This window comes from Oryza sativa, chromosome 4 (assembly GCF_034140825.1).
Source record: "Oryza sativa Japonica Group chromosome 4, ASM3414082v1".
Classification (NCBI taxonomy): domain Eukaryota; kingdom Viridiplantae; phylum Streptophyta; class Magnoliopsida; order Poales; family Poaceae; genus Oryza; species Oryza sativa.
Window position 1 is genome coordinate 18,857,381 of NC_089038.1, and position 9,966 is coordinate 18,867,346.

Genomic DNA, 9,966 nt, shown 5'->3' on the forward strand with positions numbered 1-9,966 from the left:
TCGATAGTCACTCAGCCTGCCCTTTTTGCGCTCAGGATTTTGAGATGGCGAACCACATCCTCCTCGAATGTGTGTTTGCTCGGCAGGTCTGGCTCCATGTGCTGTCGCCTCCTGGCTGGGCTGCCCTCTCTCCCCCCGTGGCAGCTGGTTCCAGGACTGGTGGTCTTCCTCCAGGGCCTGCTTACCTGAGCATCTCCGAGCTGGCTTCGACTCCCTGGTGTTCCTGGTCTCTTGGTAGCTGTGGAAGGAATAAAACTCTAGGGTTTTCGACTATGCGCTCTCCTCGGTCTTAGTGGTTCTGGAGTCCATCCACTTAGAGGGCCATCTGTGGTCTTTAGCTGGCATTGCCGCTTTTGGGGACTTGTTGGGAGTGTAGAGTGGCTCGGCCCCTTCCCGCTGCTTGGAGTTTGTATTTAGCCACCGTAGTTTTTTAAGCTCCAGCTTCTTTTTTGCTTTTATTTTCTCCTTCCCTTTGCATAAGCTGGTCTGGCTGATTGCGTCGTGTAACTATAACTCTTTTCTTCTAATATATTGACGTGTAATCCTTTTGCCCGTTCGCGAAAAAGATAGTCCCCTAACACATCTTCTAAGAGACATATACGTACATTCTTGATCTCACTAAAATTCTTATACGTAGGCACCAAAATTTAAACCCTGATGGGTGGAGTCACGTACCTACGACTCCATCACCGCACTATTGGTTTTCCTCGGATTAGACTTATTGATTTTTAAATATTAGTACTTAAGATAGATATCTATGGTTAGTTAGCATGGAAACCACTACGAAAATTGTCCGTTTAATTGATATGCATATATCTCACATGGTTTTCTTACAAAGTTAACAAAATGATAGTTTTCTTTAGAAATATAGTATAAACACAAACCTTTACAACATGCGCACATTCACCTATATGAATACACACCATACCATACCCGCTATGAGCATATTTGTATTTGTATGTTACCTACGACTGAAAGAATAATTAGCTGTATGCCCGTAAAAGCAAGCACCAGGGTTCAAATGGATTGGTTTCACAACAAGAAACTAACCAGTTAAGTTACACTCACTTTGCAAAATGATCGTTTTTTATCTGTCACAGCATATAAGACATATCTCTCCTGCCTTAGATTTTTTTCGCCAATTAAGTAAAGCTCACTTTGCAAAATGATTGTTTTTAGATCTATGCACAATATATGAGACATATCTCTCCTCCCTCTCTTGCCTTAGAGACTCAGCCCTCCAATTCCATTATCAGAAATGATGAGTTTTCTACAAGATATCTACGGGTTGAGAAGGCATAGAATGAGCCTTCAAAACTAGACATGAAAAAAAACCCCAAATGATGAGTTGGCATGCAATCCTAGCCTTCGCTCACCCATCCCTAAAAAAAAATTGTGGTAAGGCGGCAATACAGGGCCAATACCCCTCTTGCTACTAAAAGTCATAAACAATGTGGTAAGGCGGCAAGTATCTCCACAGTACCACATTGGAGATTCTGTTCCACGTCTAAGTGAATGCACAAACAGCACAACATGCGTATCACTTACACAGTTCTTTCTAAGTATACTATAGCCACATAAGCCCACAAAGTATTTTTCTACGAATTTGCTAGACCTAATTAATAAGAAATAAACCTCTAAGGAAAAAAAAAGAAAACAAATGCAAATCGCAAATTTAAGAGGTCGAAAAAATAAAAATTTCGGAAGCAACGCTTGTGGCCATTAACTGAAAACATCAAAGTGATCGATATATTGGTGATGCAAATGCGTGAAGTAAATCTCTTCAAAGTTTCCAAGCCAACAAATTGCATCACAGCCGCCTACGAAATCCAACGGAAATTCAAATCAAATTAATTAATAACTAGAACAAAGATCTGTAATAATGCGCATGATGGATCATATCAATCCTACTACTCGATCTTGGCGAGCTTAATTAATTAGCTCCAGTCTGCGGCGGCGGCGGCGGCCTTCTTGTGCGCCGACCACCAGTCGACCGCCTTGCCGCGGATCTCCCGCTTGAGGCCCTCGAGCCGCGCCGCCCTCGCCTCGGCGACGTACTGCTCCCTCCGGCGCGCCGCCCGCCTCTTCTCCTCGCGGTGGCCCCGCGCCACGAGGGCGCCCAGCCTCGCCAGGTGGTACAGCAGGACCCCGCCGGCGGCGACCGCGATCACCACCTTCTCCAGCGCCGGCGCCGCCGCCGGGGCCGCCGCCCTGCAATTCGCCATTAATTAGTTAATTGGTAGAGCTAATCGATCTGTGTTAATTAGTTACGAGTTACGACGCTAAGCTATAATTAACTAACCTCTTCGTCGCACACACGTATATAATGCGGCCGTACCGTATTATCCGTTAGTAATTTTCCCGACTTACGGGGCGTCTCGTGTTAAAAGAGGCATCGAATATATATATTTTAATAATATAATTATTTTGTGTTGGAAATGCTCGTATATTTTTCTATAAACTTTATCAAAGTGACTTAGGCTGAGTTCGTTTGGAGGAGTTCCCAACACTCCCCTCTAAAAAATGACGGGTCAGACATACAAGTGCTAGCTTGCTTCTGTTAGTTCTAAAAAAAAAAAGCTTGACTCTGTTAGAGTAATTTGAACAGAATGGGTGGAGGGAGCAATGACGACCTAATTACAAAGTATGATTTCTTAATTATATCTCTCAAATACAACTTATAGAGGTGATTGGGAAAGCACAAAATGTATACGTATGGTGTGGAATCTGGGGGCAAAGACAGAGAGTAGGGATTGGAGCTCTACTCCCCAGCCTAAATACCGATTGAAATTACACTTTGAAATTTCAAAAAAAAAAGAGATAAAAAAATAAACTTGTGTAAATTACACTAATCCTGCCCTTGGCTTCATCTGATTTTAGCTGTACAAATACTGGGGCACTAATATCATGCACACACACCGTTGTTTCGCTCTCACTGGGACTCCCGTCACCTGCAGGATCTTCAAGCCCGCGAGTTGAATGTTTCAAGTCATAGATTTAGGTTGGTATGGGTACATTTATGCACGGCTAATTTTTTTCGATGTTGACTTCGTCAATCTTAACATAACGAGAGAGCTATATATATCTTGAGATATTTTAAGTTCGTCAACTTGAAAAGTTACTTTCTTTAGACGCACGTTCATAGTTTAGGAAGCACAATAAACGAGGGAGTTGCAAAAACTAAATGAAGTTTTAAACAGAGCCATGGATGATGGAATAAATATTGTGGCTTTAATTTATTAATTTTTAATTTCGATGCAGTGAACACCGTAAGGATGCAGGTTCAGACTATACTCTGTACCATTGTCACAGTAAAACTTCATGAACCCAACCGGGTAATATTCATATGAAATGAATGAAAAACTAAGTTTACACACGAGATGGTCTTTTTTTTTGGAGCAATCCAAAGCTAAACAATTTAACTGAACTAATAATCAAAAACGATGAATCTGTATTGAACTGAACAACTTCGAGTGGAAAAGTAAAGGATTGATGGTCTTCGAATCTCACGTAGTAGTCCTTTTTAGCATGTGTGTAGGCGTCGTATACACCGAGCTGTGACACAATCAAATTAACCGAAGAGAATAAAACATCATGTCAGGGAGTAAATTAAAAGAAGAAATTACTAAAGGATATATATGTGCTCCTTCTGTTTTATACTAGTATAAATAGTTTTGATATTTTTCTAATCGAATTTCTTTTAAGTTTAAAGAAGCTTGTAGAAAAATATAAAATATATTCAATATCATATTAATAAGACTAATTTAGTATTTAGATGTTATTATTTTTTTATAAACTTGATCATACTTAACAAAGTTTGAGATTATAGGAGAAAAGGCAATAAAACCTAACAAAGTTTGATTGGTAAAATAGTCGAAACGAAATATAATACGATAAAACGGAAAAAGAGGATCAAACTTGATCGAAGAAAAAGTTGGTATATTATCTCGCTTAATCAATCCTCGATCGATCTAAACTCGATAGGGGGTGCAGTGGCTACGTACCTTACATGATCAGTCCAAGACCTGGTTGAGGATGGCCATCTGCTTGGCGATGGCCATCTCGACCTCGCCCTCGTCCTCGTCCTCCCCGACGCCGCCGCGGCGGCGGAGCTCGCCGGCGACGTCGTCCATGAACCTCGCGGCCTCCTCGTCGGCGGCCGCCTGGGAGCCGATGAGCGCGAGGTCGACGAGCCAGGCGGCGCAGTACGACACCATCATGGCGGCGCCGAAGCAGAGGAACCCGTCTTCCATTGCCCTAGCTAATTACTCCAGCTATATATCTGCCTTTTCTTTTTTCCTTTCTGTGTGAAAAAAAATAAAAGCTAGTACTAGTAATTAACAATAATTGGGTATAAGGCGCCGTATGTAACACCGGCCTCCCTCAGCTTCACGGTGCGTACGTGTGCATGACACGTACGTACGTTTATACGGAACCCGTAGGATGTACGTATGTACGACTCATGGAATTAGGTAACAAACCCTAAAGTAAATACTAGAGGGCCCTTTAAATCAAAAGAATTATGAAGGAATTTCATAGAATTGAAATCCTGTAGGAAATTTTCCAACGTAGTCCTTTGATTTAAAGGATTGAAGTTTTCCAAATCTTACAAAATTCCTATGGAATGGCTTATTGCATATAGGTTTTGGAGGAAACTTAGCCGGAGGTCCAACCTCTTGGTAAGGGCCTCCTTGAATCACAGAAATGAAAAAACGGAGGAATAGGAAAAACATAGGATTCTGACAGGAATGCAAGTGTAAAACAGAGGATTGCAAAACACAGGAAAAGCATAGGAATGACCGTTTGATTGGACCACAGGAAAAACACAGGAATTTGAGGAGAGATAAAGACTCTTCTATGAGGTTCTACCTCTTGTTAAAATTCCTCCAAAACTTATATAGGAAGATCAGGCATCTCATAGGAATTTTATAGGATTCCATAGGGTTCATTCCTTTGATTCAAAGGGCTTTGTAGGAAAAATTCCTACAGGAATAAAATTCCTATGAATTTCCTTTGAATTAAAGGGGCCCAAATCGTAGGAATGAAAAAACGGAGGAATAGGAAAAACATAGGATTCTGGCAGGAATGTAAGTGTAAAACAGAGGATTGCGAAACACAGAAAAAACATAGGAATGATCATTTGATTGGACCACAGAAAAAACACAGGAATCGGATGAGAGAGATAGACTCAAAGGATTTTTACCAAGAGGTTAGACCTCTTGCTAAATTTCCTCCAAAACCTATATGCAATAAACCATTCCATAGGAATTTTATAGGAATAGGAAAAGTTCAATCCTTTGAATCAAAGGGCTACATAGGAAAATTTCGTATAGGATTTCAATCCTATGAAATTCCTTCATAATTCCTTTGATTCAAAGGGGCCCTAAGAATCCTTTTGAGTCTATCTCTCTCATCCGATTCCTGTGTTTTTCTTTTGGTCCAATCAAACGATCATTCCTATGTTTTTTTTGTGTTTTACAATTCTCTGTTTTACGCTTATATTCTTGTCAAAATCATATGTTTTTCATATTCCTCTGTTTTTTCATTCCTACGATTCTAAGGGGCCCTCTACTTATGTTTCCCTTGCCCAAGAAACAAAGGGTCTAAAAATTTAGGTACCGTTTGACATGATTTCAGATTAAACGCGGACGCTCACACATACACACGCGTGCACATGTACTTTATCCAGTATTATCCATATACACACCTCCGAGATATTGTGCCAGCATATCCGATTAGATCACCATTGACATATCTTGACATTGTGGTGGCGTGAGTTGCGAACTTACAACGATTGTGGTGACGTGATAGTGTGAGGTGTGGACTTACAACGGACATGCAGTATGAGGGCTAGTTCGGTGATGGGGGTGGGGGGGGGGGGGGTTATTACTTATTAGGTGATGAGGAAGGCATACAAGAAAGACGGATTATGTCTTTAGATAAGGTATTGGCAGGAAACAATATGTTTGTTGTATGATATTGTTATTAGTTAAAAAAAGTATTTGCAAAAGAACAACAGTTTTTTTTATTAACTTTTAAAATTTTACTAACTGTTACAAAGTTTTATATGTAAAATAACTTGTTTTCCTTCTTTTTTTACTCTTTTCAGAATTTGATCTGTTGCAAATGACCATTGGGCCTAAGCAGCACAACCAGCCCATTAAGCCTACCAACATGAGATGAATTTTTTTATTTATAATTTTTTTTATTAAAAGTTTTACAAAAATAATTTTCCATTTTGAAAATTGACGGAAGTAGTCGCCTACCGCCCTCTGGGAAAAATCGCCCTCTCAGAGGGCGGCGAAAATGACGTGGCAGACGGCCGTTCGCTCTCGGGCGACGGCCGTCAACGAAATTTGCAGGCGGCCCCCTTGCCGCCCTCCGCTAGGGCGATTTTATACTGTGCGGGGGGCCGCCTGCAAATGGGCGGCGAGGGGGGGCATGGAATTTTGCAGGCGGCCCCCTTGCCGCCCTCCGCTTGGGCGATTTTGTACTGTGGGGGGGGCCGCCTGCAAATGGGCGGCGAGGGGGCATGGAATTTTGCAGGCGGCCCCCTTGCCGCCCTCCGCGAGGGCGATTTTTGCCTCTCCCCCTATAAAGCCCAGTCCCTCCTCTGTGAAATTTCATTATATTCACTAAAAATCAAAAAAAACGAAAGAGAGAGAGGGGAGGGCAGCAGAAGGGGAGCGGCGAAGCCCTGCTGGTTCGCTCAATTCATCACGGGTATGCTCCCATACATCTTTTGCATTTGTACTAATATGTTATGTTTGAGTATATATGTTGCGTTTTAGTTTTAGTTCCATATATTTTAGCACATCTGTAACACACAGCACATATGTGTAGATCCAGAGCATAGAATATAATAGTATGAATTGAGACATAGACAGTAGTGTTAATTATAAGATGTAGTTTAGTTTGATCTGGAGAATGTAACGTAATTTTAGAAATTTAGAGAACAATATTGTAGAGAATGTAACTTAGGGCGTAGTACAGAAATGCGAGGTTAACGCAGTTATTGTTTTCATCAGGCACAATGTCAAGTAAGGTCACATTTCAGATAGTTCACGGTGAAGGAAATATTAGATTTGATCCAGATGGTGTTGATCTGTCAGATTTTGTAATGACATCTAAGGGCATCGATAGGCCTGCGGAGAGAACATTTCAGTCAATTTATAGTTGGTTGTTGAGAGGATTTAGAATAGACCAAGAAGTCTACACAATGTCAGTGTCAGTTGTAGTGAGTCGTGCAACAGAAGGTTATTTTTGGGAACTAATGCCGATGGACAGCACTGATGCTTGGAGACGGTATGTGGAAATGGCTTTTGAACGGTCATGGCCCCTCGTTATATTTGTGTCGGTACAAGAGAAAGATATAAATGTTTCAATGCAAACCGAAGATGTAGAGGGTCCTATCAATGCAGGGGATGTTGTTGGACCATCGATGCAAAATGAGGAAAATCAACCAAGGGAGGAGCAGGCTATGGGCATGGCGGATGAGGGGGAGAGAGTCGGTATAATTGTTGATGAAATGGAGAGGGAAGATTCGGATAATGAGGAAGTGGATGACGACGCATCATCCGATGAGGAAGGTGATGTAATGGCCACTGATTGGGCAAATGAGGACTTCTCTGGACTTGTTATATCAGAGGGTGATCATGTACCCTGGGAGTATAAGGAGAACGAGGTAATTGAGGGTGCAAGGTATGCTCATAAGGATGAGATGAAGGAGGCGGTGAAGCATTGGGCAGTTTCCTTGCAGAGAGAGTTTAGGGTGGTCAAGTCAACAAATTATGTGTATGAAGTGAGGTGCATGAAGGAAGATTGTCCGTGGCGTGTCCATGCATATAAGGGTAAATGGAATGATTATTGGAAAGTTAGCATTGTGACCGAGCACAAGTGCTACTTACAAGGGGTGGAGAAGTATCACCGAAACATCACTTCAGCTTTTGTGGCAAGTGAGATGTACAGCAGTGTTGTTGGTAACATTGGCTTTGAACCAAAATCAATTATTAGGCACATCGAGAACAAATTCAAGTACACCATAAGCTATGCAAAGGCCTGGAGAGCCAAACAAAATATCATTGAGATGAGGTATGGCACATTTGAAGCTTCTTATGATAATTTGCCTCGTTTGTTAGCCACCATTGCCCAGAGGAATAATAATACGTACTATGACCTACATACATTTACATCGGTTGATGATCGAACAAAGAGTGTGCTGCAAAGAGCCTTTTTCTCATTGGGTGCTTGCATCAATGCTTTTGTGCATTGTCGACCTGTTCTATGCATAGATGGAACTTTTATGACAGGTAAATACCGAGGTCAGATATTGACAGCAATTGGGTGTGATGGGAACAACCAGGTTCTACCTATGGCTTTTGCATTTGTAGAGAGTGAGAACACTGAAAGCTGGTACTGGTTCCTAGAGAGAGTGCACATTGCAGTGGTGCGTATGAGGCCCAACGTTTGCCTTATACATGATCGTCATGCGGGTATGTTGCGGGCTATTGACTACTTGCAGAACGGTTGGGATGAGAAGGGACTTCCAGCTAAGTGGCCTGATGTTCGGAGTCGGTGGTGCATGCGTCACATGGGTGCAAATTTCTACAAGCAATTCAAGAACAAACATCTTATGGAGCTCTTTAAGAGGCTCTGTGCACAGAACCAAGAGAAGAAATTTAATGAGTTGTGGGACAAGTTGGATGAGTTGACAACGAAGCAAACAGATGAGCAATCTCGCAGATCACTAGTTGAAGGTGACGAGCCTCCCATACCTCTTGGTGCATTACATGATGACCCACCAACAATGAGAAGGAGGTCAGGGTCGTCCATCAGAAATTTCACTCAGTGGATTGAGAATGAGCCTAAGGAGAAGTGGTCTCTATTGTTCGACACCGATGGATCTCGGTATGGCATAATGACAACCAATTTGGCAGAGGTGTACAACTGGGTAATGCGAGGAGTTCGGGTACTTCCATTGGTTGCTATTGTTGAATTCATCATTCACGGCACGCAAGCGTACTTTAGGGATCGATACAAGAAAATTCGTCCGTCCATGGCCGATAACAACATAGTGTTTGGCAACGTAGTGACAAAGTACATGGAAGATAAAATCAAAAAGGCACGGAGACATCGAGTTGTTGCTCAAGGCACACAAGTGCATCGGTATGAAATAATGTGTGTTGATAGGAGCAGGCGTGGTATCTATCGCAAGCAAGCCGTGCAGGAATGTGTCTTGAAGGCGGATGGTGGATGTACCTGCAGTTGTATGAAGCCGAAGCTTCATCACCTTCCTTGCTCATACGTTCTTGCTGCTGCCGGTGATTGTGGCATATCTCCCAATGTGTACGTCTCAAATTATTTCAGGAAAGAAGCAATCTTTCATACATGGAGTGAGGAGATATATGGGTTCGGGATCTCAGGATCTTACACAACGCTGAGTGCCCAAGTTTTTTATATTCCAGATCCATCTAAGTTAAGGGTGACAAAGGGTCGACGCCAAACTAGACGCATCAGAAATGATATGGATGAGTCAGAAGCAGGTGGGAGGACTTTACGCTGCAGCAAGTGTGATCTGCGCGGCCATACTTACAAGAAATGCCCGAAGAATGCAGAAGTTCCAAGCGGCGCAGATGCTAGTCCATCTGGACAGGCAAGTGATGGTAGGCGACCACCTGGTGAAGGAACAACAAGCAGGCGCGCAAGACCAAGGCGTCGTCGCGCAGCAGGCGATTCCATGGTGTAACAATGCTTTCGATTTAGGAAATAAAATGCTGTTGTGATGTAATGAGTGTTCGGACTAAATACTTCTATCGTGTAATTTCAATTCAATGTTGTTGTAATGAGTACCTCCGACTATTGTTGTACTAGTAGTATTGCGAATTATTCGGTGTTGTATCATAATGTTATCGTGATGAGTGTTCGGACTAAACACTTTTGTTTGTTTGTACTCTTGTTTAATATGTG

General features: G+C 42.2%; 1 long non-coding RNA gene across 1 annotated transcript; it reads right to left on the reverse strand.

The window, feature by feature from the left end:
- Positions 1 to 3,214: 3,214 nt before the first annotated feature.
- Positions 3,215 to 4,329, reverse strand: LOC107277283 (uncharacterized). Its single transcript, XR_001545264.3, has 2 exons — positions 4,005 to 4,329; positions 3,215 to 3,555 (listed from the first exon to the last, which is right to left on the reverse strand). It is a non-coding gene; the product is annotated as an uncharacterized lncRNA (long non-coding RNA).
- Between the last annotated feature and the right edge of the window lie 5,637 nt (positions 4,330 to 9,966).